Genomic DNA, 16886 nt, shown 5'->3' on the forward strand with positions numbered 1-16886 from the left:
TGTAGATGATACTAGACTCTGTGAGTACTTGACAGACTTGGAGCTGTTGCTCTCTGTGAGGAGTGGACTGATGAGAAAGCAGCATAGTACTTAGCAGTGTTCTTGGATGGCAATAACAAAGCATTTTACCAGTAACATCCCAGTGCAGATCATAGTTCTTATAGACTGTTACATAAACACTTATGCAACTGCTATGAGATGGGGGCTGCCCTTTTTGTAACACCAGAAGAAATGGAAGCCAGGAGGCAGAAGGGACCTTAGTTATTTGTGTGCATTGCAGTGACTGACTGATGGAGGTTTCCCTGCATCAACCTGGCTGGGAGATGTCTTTATGAAGTAGAACCTACTGTGCTGAATCTGGAACTGATAATTAGGACCCTACCAAATTCTGGTCAATTTTGGTCCATTTCAGGTCCTAGGATTTTAAAAATTGTAAATTTCATGATTTCAGATATTTAAATCTGAAATTTCACAGTGTTGTAATTGTAGGGTCCTGATCCAAAAAGGAGTTGTGGGAGGAGGTCGCAAGGTTAATGTGTTGCGGTGTTGCTACCCTTACTTCTGTGCTGCTGCTGGCAGTGGCACTGCCGTCAGAGCTGGGCGGCCGGAGAGTGGCAGCTGCTGGCTGGGAGCCCAGCTCTGCAGGCAGAGCCGCCGCCAGTAGCAGTGCAGACGTAAGGATGGCATAGTCTTTTGCCTCCAGTTCTTGAGCTACAGATAACCCATCAACAGCAAATGAATCCCACAAGCCCTGACAAAGCATGCTTACAGAGTTTCGGGATCACTATAAGTCCATGGTTCAAAGTACAACATCTTAGCCAATGCTAGTGCATAGTGGATAGCTATGGACTGCAGACCACTCAACATTGTAAATGACAGAGGGCTAAGAGATGGTATAAAAATTTCCTCTTCCAATCAGTCATACACCTTCCTCTCCTGAGGAACCATTGCATCACAAATACATGACCTATATCACAAAGTGGAGCTTCTTAAAAATGCACTAGCTGTTGCTTTGACTGGTGATCACTGGACATCCTTGAGCAATCATAGGACTTGAGAACTGCATTCCAGAAGGTGAAGGAACAGATGAACCGGAAGTGAGCATGTTAGCCACAAGATACCAGGAAAATGGAAAAATTATGGCCCATCCAGGAAGGAGAGAAGGTTTGGTATGCAACTGGAAAATTCAGCCTGGAAAAAATCCCAAACTTACTCATTTTTTGATGGGACCTTACACTGTAGTTAAAAAAAATAACTAAACAACTTAGACTTGCTGATGCACAAAGCAAGAGCTTAATTTTTTTTTGTAGTGCACTGAGAACTGCATGGATTCATTGAAAGAAAGGGGATGGCAAACACTGAGGATGCTCAACAACCGTCCCAGAGAAATGCAGAGGAGGATTTAGAGGTACCCTGCTAGGTGACTTGTAATGGGAGACTGACTGTGGAGGAGGAATCACCAGTGTGTCCTTGGGACCTCAATACACTTCAGTCTTCAGGAGATAGTCTGTCCATAATGAACCTGTCTAACATAGAGGACATGAATGCTGCACTCAATGATCTAGATCAGGGGTCAGCAACCTATGGCACGTGTGCCAAAGGTGGCACGCGAGCTCATTTTCAGTGCCACTCTGCTGCCAGCCTGGGGTTCCATCCGCCAGCCCAGCTCAGCCCGCTGCCGACATGGGGTACCGACTGCCGACCCAGGGCTCTGCTCCTGGCCTCGGCCTGGCGCTCTGCAGCTTGTGGCCCAGAGGGGCAAGAGGGGGCGCAGCTCAGCACCCCCACCTTAAAAATTCCCACCTTATTGTCCTGATTTGCTGCTTATACCATGCCACGTGGAACAGCACACTGCATTTGATGTTGTGCATGCCGTCTGTTGTGATTTCCCCACCCCCCCGTTGAATTGAGGGGTACATTTGACAAAATATCAACTCCTAAGAAAGCAAAGTTAGATGTCCGTTCATTTCAGCCTTTTTGGACAGACACATTTGGATTTATTCAAAAGAAGGACCGTGCTGTTTGTGTTTCTGTTGTGAAAGTGTTGTTTGTCGCACATCAAATCTTTGATGACATTTTGAAATGAAGCACGAGAAAACCTTTCTTGACAAAGCAAACAAGACTGAATCGATCAAAAAGGCAGTTGCAGGAGCTGAGAAGCAAAGCAGTGTTTTTAAATGCTTAAATATAAAAAAAAATCTAGCTACAGAAGGAAGTTACAAGATTGCACAGTGCACTGCAAAAAACGGAAAGCCATTTACAGATGGGGAATATATAAAAAAAAGTTTTTCTCAGCAGTTTGAAGGTTTTGTTCAATGATTTGCCAAATAAAGTTACGATTGTATCTAGAATAAAAGAACTGCCTGTCTCTGCCAGAACAATTGAGAGACGCGTAAGCGAAATGGCAGAAAACATTCACGAAAAGCAGACGACTACATTAAAAGACACAGGAGTGTTTAGCGTTGCAGTTGATCAGAGAATGGATATAAACGATGTTCCACGTTTGGCAGTTGTTGCAAGATATTGTGCTTCCGATGAAATCTAAGAGGAACTTTGTTGCCTAAAACCCCTGCATGGCACAACAAAGGGGGAAGATATAGTGGAAAGTTTTGTAAACCATTTTGAAGAACGAGGAGTTGACATCAGAAAAATATTTTGTGTGACAACAGATGGTGCTCCTGCCATGGTCGGAAAACAGAAGGGATTTGTAAAGTTACTTGAAGAGCAAATTGGCCACCCAGCAGTCAAATTTCATTGTATCATCCATCATGAAAACCTGTGCGCTAAAATTTCTAATTCATAGCTTAATAATGTGATGAGTACAGTGGTGCGAATTGTGAATCTCTTTGTTGCTCGATCTGCTTTGACTCACAGGCAGTTTCAAGCATTGCCAGAAGAGATGGGCAGTGCTTATAATGACATTCCACTTCACAGCAACATTCGGTGGCTAAGTCGTGGCAAGGTTTTGGTGTGCTTTGTAAACTGTTTTAATGCAATCAAGGCCTTTTTGTCGGAAAAAGCACAAAACTACCCAAATATCTGTGTAAGCTCTTTTTTTTTTTTTTTTTAAATGGAGATATCCTATCTCCTAGAACTGGAAGGGACCTTGAAAGGTCATTGAGTCCAGCCCCCTGCCTTCACTAGCAGGACCAAGTACTGATTTTGCCCCAGATCCCTAGGTGGCTCCCTCAAGGATTGAACTCTCAACCCTGGGTTTAGCAGGCCAATGCTCAAACCACTGAGCTATCCCTCCCCCCCATGTTTCTAACTGACATCACCACTCACCTAAATGAACTCGACCTCTGTCTCCAGGGTGCAGGGCAAATGGTTCTGGATTTTTATGAAGCCTGGAAGGCATTTGTTGTAAAACTAGCATTTTTTTCCTCTGGAAATTCAAAGTTCGACTTTCCGCTACTTCTAACACATAAAAGAACTGTCGACACATTGCACTGTCAGTGTCGATGAGATTGGAATGTACATGCAAGAACTGGAATCAGAATTTTCTGACAGATTTCAAGATTTCCAGCGATTTGGCCCAATGCTTTCTTTTCTAATTAAACCTGAAAAGTTCAACAAAAGCAACTTGGATTTGTCTGTATTTCAGTGGATGGGTGTTGAAGATTTCGAAATGTAGCTAATTCAGTTAAAAAGCTCAGAATTGTGGACATCAAAGTTTGGAGATCTGAGGAGTGCACTTGAAGCTACTGAGAGAGATCATGGGGTTTCTATTCTGACCTGCTGGACATCCCTGCCAGTGAAAACCAACTGTTTGAAGAAAATGGCGTTTCCAATGCTTTCAGCATTTGGATCCACATACCTGTGTGAACAGGTATTTTCACATATGAAGTCTGTCCTCTGTCCCTCTCAGAGCCGGTTAACAACTGATCACTCAGAAGCCTATGTACAGCTTAAAGTATCCAAATATGTGCCAGACATTGGAAAACTCATCAAGGAAAAGCAAGGACAAGGATCACACTAAACTGATAAGATCTGCATTTTAATTTAATTTTAAATGAAGCTTCTTAAACATTTTACAAACCTTATTTACTTTACATACAACAATAGTTTAGTTATATAACATAGACTTATAGAGAGAGACCTTCTAAAAACATTAACATGTATTACTGGTACGCGAAACCTTAAATTGCAGTGAATAAATGAAGACTTGGCACACCACTTCTGAAAGGTTGCCAACTCCTGATCTAGATCCAACTACAAGTGATGTCTTATGACTCAGGCAGGCAGACCCACAGAGAAACCAGCATGCATGAAATACTACCTGGATCCCTAGTTATTGTTATAAGTTCTTATTTAACCAGAGGGGGAAGTTGTAATGATCAGTGCAGACAGCACCACCACCAATAGATGGTGCCGTATCTTTATCTTAATGTTTAGTTGGGTCTTGCATGTTATTATGTTGTTGTGTCTGATCTGGAGGGTTTAGCAGGAAGTTAGGTCTTCCCTGTGTGTGCTGAAGTTACTACTTGTGGTTTTACAATAAAATTCTATAATTTTAAAAGTGACCATTACACTCTCCATAGCTGAATCACTTCACTGGGCAAATCCTATTCCAGAACAAAACATGACTTATGACCATACGGGGTAAAGGAATTTTAAAGCAAGGTGGGATTCTTTGTGTGGTCAATTGCATATTAAATACCCAGCGTGCTCTGTGGTGTCCAAGGTAATTGTGTAGCAATTTAAATCAAACTGTTAAGACTTAATAGTGAGGTACATAAACTATGGGTTTTTTATTGATCATGTCTGCAATGTATGAGTATTCACACAAAATAACAAAATAATGTTATATTCAGCAATATCCTCGGGGAACAGCATCACAACATTAGGTTAAAAAAATAAACTCTAATTAGATGTTGGGAGCTTCTTGCAGCCAAACAACATGTAAACAAACATACAAATGCTTTATACATACATATGTGAACACTATATTATTTTGTCTTTTGTGGTTTGTCTTGTTTGCACAACTAATTATGGTATTAGTCATCTTAATATTTTCCTTACTCTTCCTAATGGACATTGGATTGCAATCATGTAACCCGCATAGCTCCTGCAGGAGAAGTATGGTTTATGTTTACTCAGTGTACTGTTTAAAGTTTAAAAGATACCAATATAAAATTAATGAAAGTATTTTTTGTGGAAGGAACATTACATTTTCACTTGTAATGGGGATTTAGCACTTATTTCACCATTATTACAATATTGTAAATACTAATGTGCAGCAGCTCTTTCTCAGATTTGCAGGAGACTCCAGATTACTACCATTACTAAAGATAGTTAGACGTAGAAAGTAAATATCTATTTGATAATGTACCCATTCTATTTCCTTACAGTTTGTGTTTCAATCAGTGCAATGAAACCTCTCCTAGCATTCTGAAGGGAAAGGATTCAATAAGACTTTAGATCTTTTCTGTTCAAAGAGAATTTTCTGAATTCTATGATTCCAACTAACTGCAAACCATCAACTTTCTAAACAGGGCCAGGCTGCATTGTCTACATACCTGGCATCCAGTGGCAGATTAGCCACTGGGCTGACAGGGCCTGTGCCCAGAGGCCCTGGCCAACTGGGTGGGTCCTGTAAAAAATCTGCTGCTGGGTGGTGGAAGCCAGGAGCCCCGGCGCCCTAACCCCAGTAGCAGCACTGGGTCGGGGAAGCTGACACACCCTGACCCATCCCTGGAAGAAGCGCTGGGCAGGTGGGGCAGGAGAAGCCCCTGACCCTGTCCCTGGCAAAAGTCGTGGGGCAGCGTGGGAAGCCCCCGAACCCAACCCTGCACTCGAGCAGAAGTGCCGGGTGGGTGGGGTGGGAGACGCCCCAGCACCCCGACCCTGGTCCCCCGCACAAGCGCAGGGGTGGTGGGGAAAGCCTGCTGTGGCCCCAAGACTGGAGGAGCCCTCACTACCTGCCACGCCTCAGTGCTGAGGGGGCTCTCACTCCCCACTGTGGCCTGGGGCCATGGCAGGGGGACAGAGCTTCTTTGGTCTTGGGGCTGCAGTGTGGGGATGGACAGAAAGGAGCAAACGGGTTGCAGGGCTGCGCGGGGGAGGGGTGGTAAAATGGGGGGAGGACCCCAGGTGGAACAGGGGCAAGCACCGGGGAAGGGAAAGAAAGGGGTAGGGCCATGGGTGGGGCCACAGGCAGAAGGGGTGGAACGGGGAGGGACCTCAGGTGGAAGGGGTGGGGAGGGCCCCCCCACTTACTCTGGTCCAGGGCCCCAGAAAACCTTAATTTACCTCTGCCAGCGTCATAAGAGTAATGCATATCTACCCCAGTGCTTCCAATCACACAAAAAGTCAAAACTACAGAGTGCTGCAGTGAATTCCAAGGCTGGCTTTGCTATGGTGATGGCTCCTTCTAAAGGAGCAATCTATTCTCACAGCAATAACAAAAAAGCCAGAAGAATCGTAGTAGGAAAATAATACTTTCAATTCTTCAGAAATACATCAGGCAAACACGTTTTGCATTTCTTCCACAGTTCCTATTATCATCTGGTGGATCTAAGAAATGTTTTATGACAGTGCAACATTGTTTGCACTATCCAAAGTTTAGTTTCTTGCACAATTCAGGAAAGGCCATGACTGTTTCGTTAACTGAGGATCCTTTTTATTGTTTTTTCCCTTAGGGGATGTCTACAGAGTGCAGCTGGGAGCATGTTTCTCAGTGTGAGTAGACGGACATGTGCTAGCTCTGTTCAACCTAGCATGCTAAACATAGCAGTGCAGTTAGGTGCAGCATGGTCTGCAGTCCAGGCTAGCCACCTGAGTACAATCCCGCCCAAAGTCCCTGGGTACATACTGGCTGGCCAGCCTGAGATACTGCCCATGCTACCCGCAACCACACTGCTATTTTTGCTCTAGCAGAGGTAATGCACGTCTGTCTACCCATGCTGGGAAGCAGCCCTGAGTTCGGTTGGCATGAAAATATAATTCAGTCTCCATTCTGCTTGGCCTCTGCACCCCCTGACTCTTCCATCTCAATCACTTACACATCCCAGCCTGTGTCCAATTTTTGCCACTTCTTTCTACATAACATCTTTTTCTCTCTGTCCATATATCTACTGCTCCCATCCAGGCAGCCTTCTTCTCCCACCTTGATTACTGTAACTGCCACCTCCCTGGCCACCTCAATTTATTCAAAAATTGTATATATATAAAAATGTATTCACTCAGATCATCTTCCTTGTCCATTGCTCTGATCACACTTTGAATCCTTCCACTAACTCCCTTCTCCACCACATCAAGTTCAAACCTTTTGTCCTTGTATTAAAAGTAGGCTTGGCAGAATTCAATTTTTTAAAATCATTTCAACATATGATATTCATGTTTATTTTTAAGCATTTTTTCAATATTTTAGATTTAAAATGTTCACAACTGAGGGAAATTATGGGGCGAGGTCAGTCAATTATTTAATGGCAGTAGATGTTGAGATTCAAAAAGTTAAAAGCTTTATAACCATTAACACACAATTTGTCAACTTTACATGTCAATATATACAAAGTAAAGAGCCTTAACACAAACTCTAATAAGTTCTCAAGCAGCACTTTTCTTACTTTGCCTATCTGTGAACTTCAATTATTATTGATGGAAATATTTTTAGTCGTTGTGTATGTGTATGGTGAAATTGATGTTTACCGACATTTACTGATAAAAATCTAATCCTTCCAAGCATATTTAAAAGGCCTTGCATAACATAAATAGAATATACCCCTTTAAATGTCCTTTTTTGCTAGATCCTTTAGCTTCCTGTCAGAAAGCAATGACTGCTTTAGCAGTCTTTGTTCTCCCCTCATCCTGCACTTCAGCCAATTTTTGTGTTCTGCACAAGTTGCTTTAAGACAATATCTGTTTTCTCTTAGGAATGCACAACCTCCATCTCTTCCAATGACTGCAAAATCTACAAGACAGGCAAATCAATCATACTACTCTAGCTTCTCCCACACACACTCTCCAAAAATAAAAAGTTTTCTTTCATTATGTACAATAATTGGTTTTGTCACAGACACCGCTATCTGTGCTTCTGTCTTCATTCCCTCACCCCCCATTCCAGGGCTTAGCTCATTAAGATATCCTCAGACACTAAGATATTGTACCTAAAAGCCCCATTTCATGGCCAGGTAATATTGCTTTGTAACTACAACTGCTGTTGGGCAGTATTTGATTAAAATACTTGTAGACACAAGCCTTCACCACAAATTCAAATTGAACCAGTTTTGGGGATTAAAAAAGTTTATTTAACCTCTCCATCCATACTAAGCACAATTTTTTTTTTCATTTTTAGACTCTTCTGCCATTACTGGAAGCAGGAAGTACAAGAAACCTCACAGAAAAGTCTATTCTCAAGTTGTTTCCAGCTCTGTTCTCTACTTCCACCACAAACTGCAGAAACTAGAATAATTCCTCTAAACACCTGAATTTTGATTGCAACTGAACCAAAACTATGTACCTTTGAAGTTCACCCATCACTAAATTCAGTTCATTCTCTCGTTCCAGCTATTAGGATGGATAACATTTATTTTGGTATCACCCTCTTTCAGGTGTATATCTGACTTCCTTATTTTATTTACTGTCTTAAGGTTAGTTGATGCAGCTGGAGAAGAATTCTAAAGAGGTGTTAGAAGATTTAAATGAATATAGAAAAAAATATTCCTACAAGCAACTTTGCAGAGGTTTTACTTATTTCAGCACCATTTCGAAGTATCCATCCAAGCAATAGCACACGATTTCTCACCCATTCCATACTTACATTGTCCTAATAGCTTTTCATACAGTTATTATGTGACTTCTTCCAACCTTGCACACTGTATGTGATGACTTGCAGGTGTATTTGATGGATTAGAGTGATTTTTTTAACTTTTGCTTTTATACATATAATTCACGTTGGTACTGTATTTACACCCTGGTCACCTTAGAGTTACTAATCACATCAATTTATTACAATTTTATGGCCCAGTCCAACACCTATTGGGACCCAATCGTGGGTCCCAGTAAAAATATAAAAATTACTTTACTGAAATGACTAATTCAATTAAATTATAAATAAAATAAAATAAATAAAATTACCCACTCATGTAAGTGTTTACATGATAGGGCCCTTAGGAGATGTCACAATACAACAACAGTAATACTCTGTAATTTATGATAAAATATAAAGGTTTCTCCAAACAAAAGAAGGATCTGAAATTTACAGAAAAAAAAACAAAAAAAAACCAATATCCTGAAAATAAAGATTGATAAGAATAATTTCTACACCTCTCCTCCCCTGCCTTGAGATTGTGGGTATTTTTCATGATTTAACCTAGGGGGTTGGTTAGTTTGTTTTTTGTCCCCTAAAATTCTTCCTCATTAAAGAGTCCTCAGTGCATTTCAGTAGTTTGCTACTCTTATCCCTGTCATAGAAGAGAAGGCCCTACTTGGGACACATACTCCAGATGATCTGATAATATTCTGAAGGTCTCAACTTTGTTTTAAATCCTTCAAACCTCTGTCCTTCTTCAGTGTGCTACAATTCTTCCTTGTTGTACAAGACCAATGTCAATGTCATTCTGAAACTGGCATGAAAAAGGTGCTTGAGTATTTACCAAACCTATTTCCTTAAAGCTAGCCTAAGAACAAGAGTTACCGTCAGATTCTAATTGGAATTTTTCCTCTGATTTTAATCCAGTGGGTTTTGGATTACTCCCTTAATTCATCAATGGGCAAGAGCGGGGGAGGAAGGGAGAAGGCCTTTGTCATGCCTGACAGGTACAATCAAATATCTGCTCAAGAAAAGAGACAGTGAAGTTAAACTAAATGTGTAGCCAACCCGATTCAACAGATATATTGTCTTGCTTCAGATTTAATTCGTTGAGAAATTAACATTTTTATATCTGAATGGAAAAGAATCCCTCAGGCACTAGAGAAATTAACTATTGTTCATTTTTATTAAGTTATAAAAAGAAAATTAAAGGTTCTTTGCAGCTAATTCAAGATACTACAGACATGCTGTAAAGCAAAAGGTCCCTTGAGCTATTCCTTTGTCGAAGAGCTCATTGGCTCGATGTACTACTTTTCTTCACAGTGTGGCACATGTGTGACAAATGTGGAAATGTTGGTAATATTTTTATGATTCCTGTGCTCACGTTAGTTTCACTCTGTGCTTTGTGTTGCTATACACTGAGCATGAAGGGAAGGGACGAGATGTTTGATTCACAAAGCAGCTCAATTGGAAACCAAAGTCATTAACAAACTGAATAGAGCATATACATGTGACCAGAGGGTTTGGAAGAGAAAATGGAATTCCCAATGGCCAGCATGTTCACACCTACTGACCAACAGCCAAGTGGAGATTTCCCTCCACCTGTCTGCAGGGAAGCGGAGTACAGGCCCCGAGCCAGGGAAATAAAGAGAAAGATGTCAGGTGGCTCTGGTAAGAGCCAAGCTCACAGAGACACAGGGCTCTCAACTAGGTGTTAAGGGTTTATCTACACTTACAGCGCTGCAGTGGAGCAGCTGCACCATAGCACTTAGTGAAGACACTACCTAGGCCGACAGGAGATTTTCTCCCATCAGCATAGGTACTCCACCTCCCCAAGAGGCGGTAGCTATGTCGGCGGGAGAAGCCCTCCTATCGACATAACGCTGTCTACACTGGGGGTTAGGGCTTTATAACGACGTTGCTCAGGAGTGTGGAAAATCTTGAGTGATGTAGTTATACTGACATACGTCGGTAGCATAGACCAAGCTTAAGACAAAGGACCAGAGTCAGTGGAAGGAAGCAGAGATGGTTCCTACAGCAGCATGCCTCAAGGGAGCCCTGGCTTTATCCAGAATAGACAATCTCTTAATCATTGCTTCTCTATGATAACCTAACAGCTTTCCAGTGCTGTATTCCTGGCGATGAATAAACTGTTACCTTTCTTAAAAGGCTGCCTCCTATCACTGCAGATTCTTACTCAGAACATCGTGCCCTGAAGCCTCCCACAGGAGTCTGGCTTGGATGGACTTGGTGCAGGGAACCAGCACAGTTGCCACCAGTCCAGGTGTTCCCAGGATTGTCCCTTTTTTGAGGTAGCTGTCCTGGGAAATCTATAAGAGTGCTCGGTACACACTGCCAGTCGTCCAGTTTTGTGGATTCAGGATCATCCCAGATATCCTGTTTTTTGTACCTAAGAGGTGGAAACCCTAGTAGCCACAGAGAGACTGTTGGCACTCGAAAACCCAGTTTTGGAGTCATGAAGACCACAGCCCTGGCCCTGTGGAACTGTGTGGATCCTTAGAGTCTGACACACTAAAGTGTTCCTCCCAAGGGACTGGTTACAGGCTGGGGCATAGACCAGACCCTGTGAATCCATGACAGCATGGACCTCAGATCCCTATTAATACTTCTTATCTAAACAATAATGTTGTCCCTCCCTCCCAACAGAGCCACTGGAAGTATAAAATCACTGCAGAAAGTAAGTGATAATTATCTACCAGTTTAGTTATATTTTTTATGGTGACTCAAAATCTACTCCCCAAACACCCCTCTCCCACCTGCCACACATACGTTTCTGCTATAACATCAGACAATTGTAATGTCCCTTGGGGATCCTGCAAAAGTTGCAAGCAATGGGAGAGAGTTTGCAAACTTTATAGATACAATGAGAATAAACCCTGGTCTACACTACACAGTTAGGTCGAATTTAGCCGCGTTAGGTCGATTTTATAATGAATGCGTCTACACAACTAACCCAGTTCTGTCCACCTAAAGGGCTCTTAAAATCGACTTCTGTACTCGCCCCAGCGAGGGGAGTAGTGCTAAAATCAACCTTGCTGGGTTGAATTTGGGGTAGTGCAGATGCAATTCGACGTTATTGGCCTCCGGGAACTTTCCCAGAGTGCTCCAATGTGACCGCTCTGGACGGCACTTTCAACTCCGATGCACTAGCCAGGTACACAGGAAAAGCTCTGGGAAATTTTGAATTTAATTTCCTGTTTGGTCAGTGTGGCGAGCTCAACAGCACAGGTGACCATGCAGTCCCCCCAGAATTGCAAACAAGCTCCAACATGGACTGAATGGGAGACACTGGATCTGATTGCTGTATGGGAAGAAGAATCTGTGCAGGCAGAACTCTGATCAAAAAGAAGAAATGCTAATAAATATGCCAAAATTGCACAGGGCATGATGGACAGAGGCTACAACAGGGACACACAGCAGTGCCGCGTGAAAGTTAAGGAGCTCAGGCAAGCTTACCAAAAGACAAAGGAGGCAAACGGTCGCTCTGGGTCAGAGCCCCATACATGCCGCTTCTATGATCAGCTGCATGGCATTCTAGGGGGGAACCCTACCACTACCCCACCACTGTCTGTGGACACCTGCAAAGGGAGAGTCTCATGCAACAGGGAGGAGGATTTTGTGGATGAGGAAGAGGAGGAGGAGGAGAATGCGCAGCAGGCAAGCAGTGAATCCGTTCTCCCCAGCAGCCAGGACCTTTTCATCACCCTGGAGCCAATACCATCCCACGGTGGCCAGTACAGCTACTGGAAAAGTCTGTTAATGTGTCTGGGAATGGAGCAGGAATCCTCCAGGGACATCTTCATGAAGCTCTCCTGGAGGTACTCTGAAAGCTTTTGCAGAAGGTTTCTGGGGAGAGCTGCCTTATTTCATCCTCCACGGTAGGACACTTTACCACGCCACACCAGTAGCAAGTAGTCTGGAATCATTGCAGAACAAAGCATGGCAGCGAATGGTCCTGGATTTTGGTCGCATTCAAGTAACATTCGGTCTATATCTTTTTGTGTTAGCCTCAGGAGAGTGATATTCATGGTCACCTGGTTGAAATAGGGGAATTTTTGTAAGGGAACAGTAAAAGGACCCCAGTCATGCTGGGATGTTTGTGCTTGGCTGAGAATAGCCATACGGTGGGGGGAGGAGTGAAGGGATCATCCCAGAGAATAGCCACATGGTAGGGTAGGGGGAGGTGTGTGCTGCCCATCCATCCGAAAACCGCAGCCCCTATTTTTAAATGGCAAATCCAACCGGCATTGGTTGCTACGGGAAAGGAGGCTGCTGCAGTTTGAAACCATTCCCACATGTTATGAAGGTGTTACAAGCCAACCCCGCGTATCCTTTGGCTTACCATGGGCTGCCTGGAAACTGAATTCTGTTGCCCAGCCGTGTGTGATGTGTCACCATACCGGCAGGCACTCAATATAAAAGGCAAAATGTGACCTTGTACCTAAAGCACATGTGTTGTCTGCTGTGAATTGCTTCATTCACTGTGAAAGAGTCTCCCTTTTGTTCTCAGAAATATATTATTTTAAATTTTACTCTTCCTTTTTATCCCCCCGCAGGTGCAAATGTTTCTATGCTCCCCCTATCATGTCGTCCCTGAGGTTATCGCAGATTAGAAGGCAAAAAAAACGCACTTGCGATGACATGTTTTCCGAGCTCATGCAGTCCTCCCGCACTGATAGGGCACAACTGAATGCATGGAGGCATTCAGTGGCAAAGTCCAGGAAAGCATTAAGTGAGCATGATGAGAAGAGTCAGGATACGATGCTGAGGCTAATAGGGGAGTAAATGGACATGCTCAAGCGTCTGGTGGAGCTGCAGGAAAGCCAACAACAGCACAGACCGCCGCTGCATCCACTGTATAACCGCCTGCCCTCCTCTCCAAGTTCCATATCCTCCTCACCCAGATGCCCAAGAACGCGAGGGGGAGGCTCCGGGCACCCAGCCACTCCACTCCAGAGGATGGCCCAAGCAACAGAAGGCAGTCATTCAAACAGTTTTGATTTGTAATGTGGATACAATAAGCAATGTGGACTTGTCTTTCCCTACTCCCCTTCTCCCCCACCCCATCTGGACTACCTTGTCAGTTATCTCACTTTTTTTTAATTAATGAAGAAAGAATGCATGGTTTCAAAACAATAGTGACTTTATTTCCTTTGCCAGCTGTGATCGAAGAGGGTAGGGTGGCTGGCTTACAAGAAATTAAAATCAACAAAGGGGGCGGGTTTGCCTCAAGGAGAAACACACACATCTCTCACACGGTAGCCTGGCCAGTCATGAGACTGGTTTTCAAAGTTGCTCTGATGCGCAACACACCTAGCTGTGCTCTTCTAATTGCCCTGGTGTCTGGATGCTCAAAATCGGCCGCCAGGCGATTTGCCTCAACCTCCCACCCCACCATAAATGTCTCACGCTTACTCTCACAGATATTACGGAGCACACAGCAAGCAGCAATAACAATGGGAATATTGGTTGCGCTGAGGTCTAACTGTAGCAGGGTGGTCACCTGCTCCGGTCCTAGAAGGGTCAAAGCCAGCCCTGGGATAGGGCTGAGGCTGCAGAGCAAAGCCTGGGCTGATTGGGGAAGGCAGTAACAGCTGGGGCCACACCCCAATCAGGCCCAGCTGGCCCCTATAAGAGGCTGCAAGCTAGGAGCCCAGACACTCTCTCTGGATGCTGAGAGAGTAGGGCCTGGCTGCTGGGAGCTGAGCAGGGTACTTGAGTGGAGTAGGGCTGGGGAAAGCCCAGAGGAGCTGGGGAGCTCTGGCCTGGAAAACCCCCAGGCTGCAGGCTTTGTTAAAGGCCGAGAAGGTACTGGGGTTGCAGAGGGGCAGCCCAAGGGCAAGCAGAGGCAGCAGGTCCAAACCCTCCTTGCCGAGGATGAGTGGCAATTATACTGCAGTCCGCCCCAGTGAGCGGGCTAGATGGTGACTGGCAGTAGCCAAGACTGAGGTGAGATGGGGATAGGGGGTTGGGGATTCCCCGGGGAGGGGAGACCCAGCAAGACTGTGGGGTACTGCAGGGGACAGAACCCCGAGAGAAGGGGCACCGGGATCCAGGAGGGACATGGGGGGCCAGTGTCAAGGTGAGACACTGGCCTGCAGAGGGCGCTCCGGATGCTGGCGAGCTAATTCCCTGAACGACCAGCAGGAGGCACCGCACCAGTGAGTCGTCGCCTCGCCACACTAACCTAGTCAGCAAACAACACCAGCAAGCTTTTAAACGTCCAAAGGCACATTCTACCACCATTCTGCACTTGCTCAGCCTATAGTTGAACTGCTCCTTACTACTGTCCAGGCTGCCTGTGTATGGCTTCATGAGCCATGGGAGAAAGGGGTAGGCTGGGTCTCCAAGGATAACTATTGGCATTTCAACATGCCCCACAGTAATTTTCTCGTCTGGGAAGTAAGGCCCTTCTTGCAGCTATTCAAACAGCCTGGAGTTCCTAAAGATGCGAACGTCATGCACCTTTCCCAGCCATCCCACGTTGATGTCGGTGAAACATCCCTTGTGATCAGCTAGTGCTTGCAGCACCATTGAGAAGTACCCCTTGCGGTTTACATACTGGTTGGCAAGGTGGTCCGGTGCCAAAATATGGATATGCGTTCCGTCTATTGCCCCACCAGTTAGGGAAACCCATTGCAGCAAAGCCATCCACTATGACCTGCACATTTCCCAGAGTCACTACCTTTGATAGCAGAACATCAGTGATTGCATTGGCTACTTGAATCATAGCAGTCCCCACAGTAGATTTGCCCACTCCAACTAGGGGGAGGGATAGCTCAGTGGTTTGAGCATTGGCCTGCTAAACCCAGGGTTGTGAGTTGAATCCTTGAGGGGGCCACTTAGGGATCTGGGGCAAAATCAGTACTTGGTCCTGCTAGTGAAGGCAGGGAGCTGGACTCGATGACCTTTCAAGGTCTGTTCTAGGAGATAGGATATCTCCATTTATTTAAAAAAAATTGATTCTCAACTGACCGGTAGCAGTCAGGCATTGCAAGCTTCCACAGGGCTATCGCCACTTGCTTCTCAACTGTCAGGGCAGCTCTCATCTTGGTATTCCTGCGCTTCAGGGTGGGGGAAAGCAACTCACAGAGTTCCAGAGGCCTTACACATGCAAAAGTTTCGCAGCCACCAGGAATCATCCCATACCTGCAACACTACGTGGTCCCACCAGTCTGTGCTTGTTTGCCAGGCCCAGAATCGGCGTTCCACTGTATCAACCAGCCCCACTGCTGCCATGATGTCCCGATTGCCACATCCCGTGCTTTCAGGAACATCTGTGTCCATGTCCTCCTCACAATCGTCCTCGTGCTGCCGCCTCTTAGCCAGGTTCTGCGCATACTGCAGTATAATGTGCAAGGTGTTTACAATGCTCACAACAGCAGCGGTGAGCTGAGCGGGCTCTGTGCTTGCCATGCTATGGCATCTGCATGGGTAACCCAGGAAAAAAGGCGTGAAATGATTGTCTGCAGTTGCTTTCATGGAGGGACGGAGGGAGGGAGACCGATGACATGTACCCCAAACCACCCGCGACAATGTTTTTGCCCCATCAGGCATTGGGAGCTTAACCCAGAATTCCAATGGGCAGCGGAGATGGCGGGAACTATGGGATAGCTGCCCACAGTGCACCGCTCCGTGAATCAATGCTAGCCACGGTACTGAGGACACACTCCGCCGACTTAACGTGCTTAATGGGGGGACACACAATCAACTGTATAAAATTGATTTCTAAAGATCGACTTCTATAAAATCAACCTAATTTCGTAGTGTAGACATATTCTAAGAGGTAGTATAAAATGAGAGTAAGAATATAGCAACATAGAAATGTAGGACTGGAAAGGACCTTTAGATGTCATCTAGTTCAGCCCCTCCTGTGCTGAGGCCAGAACAAGTAAATCTAAACCAGATAGGTGTTTGTCTAACCTGTTCTTAAAACCCCCAGTGACTGGGATTCCACAACCTCCCTTGGAAGTCTATTCCAGTGCTTTACTATCCTTATAGTTGGAAACGGTTTCCTGATATCTAACCTAAATCTCCCTTGCTGCAGATTAAGCCCATTACTTCTTATCCCACCTTCACTAGATACTGGTAGTGTGGTACCACACTCTAAAAC

General features: G+C 44.7%; 1 protein-coding gene and 1 long non-coding RNA gene across 2 annotated transcripts in view; one reads left to right on the forward strand and one right to left on the reverse strand.

Annotated features, from left to right (window-relative positions):
- LOC117874994 overlaps nucleotides 1–13367 on the forward strand; it is a 56648-nt gene extending 43281 nt beyond the window's left edge. The window contains exons 2-3 of the long non-coding RNA XR_004645162.1: nucleotides 8297–8552; nucleotides 13330–13367. This is a non-coding gene — a long non-coding RNA (uncharacterized LOC117874994). The remainder of the gene's footprint in view (nucleotides 1–8296; nucleotides 8553–13329) is intronic.
- SLC35F1 (solute carrier family 35 member F1) overlaps nucleotides 1–16886 on the reverse strand; it is a 379360-nt gene that overhangs the window by 198979 nt on the left and 163495 nt on the right. The gene's annotated exons all lie outside the window — the stretch shown is intronic.

The sequence above is a fragment of the Trachemys scripta genome, chromosome 3, assembly GCF_013100865.1.
Source record: "Trachemys scripta elegans isolate TJP31775 chromosome 3, CAS_Tse_1.0, whole genome shotgun sequence".
NCBI lineage: Eukaryota > Metazoa > Chordata > Testudines > Emydidae > Trachemys > Trachemys scripta.